Genomic DNA, 3,292 nt, shown 5'->3' with positions numbered 1-3,292 from the left:
CAAGCAGATATATGCACACCCATGTTTATTGCAGCTTTGTTCACAATAGCAAGGAGTTGGAAACAACCTAAGTGCCCATCAACAAACGAACGGCTAGAGAAGCTGTGGTATATTCACACAATGGAATACTACATATGGTTTTTTAAATAACATTAATTACAATTGTATAATGCTATTATTTACAATATCTGTTGTTCATAGGGTCACTGTGAGTTGTAGTTGACACCATGACATCTAACAACAGATTGAAACCCAGCTGTACTCCCCCTTCGATTTACCTTTCATTTGTTTATGTTTGTTTCCTCTCCCTCCCTCTGGTCCTGTGCCTGCTTGTCAACTCTCCATGCAGTCACCTTTTCTTAGATTATTTTTTGTCCTCTCCTCCTTCCTTCTCATTTAGTCACTTATGCATGTCATTTTTCAGACTTTTAATTGCAATGTACAAGCTGTTTGATAGCCCATTAATTTCTGACTTCTTTCCCTAGTCTATTTCTGTTCATCATTGATCTTCCCATGCCCTATTCCAGCAGTGCTCAGCGTCTATCCATTCTGTTCCTATTGTCCATGCTTGCACCATAACCATCTTATTTTTATAATATTGCTCTTACACAGTATTTTTCTTTTGTGCTTTGATTATTGCACTCAGCCTAATGTCCTCTAGTCTCACCTAAGTTGTAGTGTTTTGTGAGTTCTTTAATACAACATAATATTTAATTGTGTGAGTACACCAGAGTTTCTGAGTCCATTCACTTGTTTATGGACACTTGTGCTGCTTCTTTGCTGTTGTGAATAGTGCTGCATTAAATATAGTTGTGCATATATTTGTTCATGTTGCAGGCTCTGATTTTTTTAGTAGTGGGATAACTGGATCAAATGATATATCTATTTTCACCTTTTTGACACAACCAGACTGACTTCAATAGTAGTTGTACCATATTATCTTCAGAGGTAGCAGTGCATGATAATTCCAATCACACTGCATTTTCACAAACATTTGTTATTTGTTGTCCTCTTAAACCTTGCTATTGTTGCTGGAGTGATGTGATACCTCATTTCTGTTTTGATTTGCATTATTCTCATAGCTGGTGTCCTTGAGCATTTCTTTACTTGTTTGCTGGTCATCAGAATATCTATCTTATTTGGTGAAGAATCTTTTCATATCTTCTCATTTTGTAGTTGAGTGTTCTGTTCTTGTTTGTTGAGGTGCTGGAGTATTCTAGAAATTTTAGTATGAGGCTTTTGTCAGGTATCTTGTTGCCAAATATTTTTTGCAAGTCTGTGGGCTTTCTTTTCACCCTATTGGAGTAGGTTTTTGATGCACCCAGCGATTTTTTACATTTTAGAAGGTCCCATTTAACTATTTTATTCTCTCTTGGTAATGCATTTTTGGCTATGTTTGAAAGCCTATTCATGCCATAGAGTAAAGCATCCAAATGTGTTCTTATTTTTTCTCTGATGATTTTTAAAGCTTTTTGTTTTATCCCTAGATCCCTAATCCACCTAGAGTTGTTGTGTATAGTATGAAACGTGAACCTTGTTTTAGTTTTTGCACATAGGTCTCTTGTTTTGCCAGTACCATTTTTTTACCACATTTAATTGATTTCATCTTGTCAAATATCTCTCCACCTTAGGTGTATGGATTGATTTCTGAGTTCCCAATTATATACCACTGATCTATATGTCTGTCATGGTACTAGTCCCATGATGTTTTGATTATTATAGCTGTGTATTAAATTTTGCAATCAGGGAGTGTGATGCCTCCTACTCTTTCAGCAGAGCTTTGCTTACTCAGATCTCTTCCCTTTCCAAAGTTGGAAGAAACCTTTTCCATCTCCTTGAAGAATGGCATTGGTTCTATATTGAGATTACATTTCACGTGTAGATTACTTTTCATATAATTGTGAACTTGACAACATTGAATCTTCCTTTCTATGAACATGGCATCTCTTTTTTGCTTATTATGGTAATGTTTTGTAGTTTTCTTTATATAGGTCTTTTGTGTCTCTGGTTAGATATGTTTCTAAGTATTCCTTTTGTGGTTGGTTGTTATAATTAGCATTGGTTTTTCTTATTTCCTTTTCAGTGTTTTCTTTGGCACTGTAGAGAAATCGGACTGATTTTTCCTTGTTGATCTTGTACCTCGCTCTTTTTGGTGGGTAACTATTATTTTTATTGAGCTGCTTTTGTTGTTGTTATGTGCTGTCAAGTTGCCTGTGACCCATAGCAATCCTATGTATAGCAGCTCTGAGGTTGGCCCTGTCCTGAGCCAGTCTCACTAATTCTGACACACCAACCTCCATTGTCCCAGTCACTGTATCATCTGGGATCTTCCTCTCCTGCACTGTCCCTCCACCCTTCCAACCATGTCTTTCTCTAAGGACTAGTCTCTTCTGGCCATGTGCCCAAAGTATTTTGAACTGCTTTTAGTATTCTGTAATTGTTTTTTATTTTTAAAAATCTAACTATGGTATTTTTTGGTATTTTTCTTTTGGGTTATGTCTTTTTTGAGGTTTCCTCAGCTTCTTGATATATATTTTCTCATTTTTTATGATACCTATAGAATTTTCATCCACAGTTTTCTCAATGTATCCTCCTCACATTCCTGATCTGGAATTCCAATCACATGTATATTATTTTTCTTGATGGTATCCTACATAATTTGTATGCTTTCTTCTTTTCTCTTTCTTCTTGTTTCTGCTTTTCCCTATAGTAGATCAGTGTTAAGTGCCTTGTCTTCAGTTTCACGGATTCTGTTTTCCATTTCTTCAGTTCCGCTCTTTCATCTTTCTCACATGTTGATAACGTCTGTGTTGCTGATCTTATTATTCTGGATTACATTTTCATGTCTTTCTTTGGTTTCTAATATCTCATTGACTGCATTAGTCATGTATTGAGTTTTTTATTATTTATCTTTGCTTTTGCCTTTAACTATTTCTCTCATCCTTTCTATTTTTGTGTGTGTGTAGGGGGAGGGTATTGATTTGTATACAATCATTCATACGCATTGTATTTTAGATAATCTTTTTATGTACGTTTCATGCAATCATTTATATACATTTTATTTTACATAGGTAATTGTTGTTTGTTTGTTCTTATGTGCAGTCGAGTCGCCTGCGACTAATAGCGACCCTTTGTACAACAGCCCTAAACTCCGCTCTGTCCTGTGCCAATCGCACCGTCTCTGACACTCCCATCCCAATAATCCCAGTCACTGAATCAATCCACCTCATAGAGGGCCTTGCTCTCCTGTGCTGTCCCTCCACCCTCCCAAGCATGATGTCCCTCTCCAAGG

The sequence above is a fragment of the Elephantulus edwardii genome, unplaced genomic scaffold (assembly GCF_000299155.1).
Source record: "Elephantulus edwardii isolate Elephantulus edwardi_28Jun2011 unplaced genomic scaffold, EleEdw1.0 scaffold00074, whole genome shotgun sequence".
Taxonomy (NCBI): domain Eukaryota; kingdom Metazoa; phylum Chordata; class Mammalia; order Macroscelidea; family Macroscelididae; genus Elephantulus; species Elephantulus edwardii.
The sequence above is the reverse complement of the archived record's forward strand: the minus strand, read 5'-3'. Positions refer to the sequence as shown.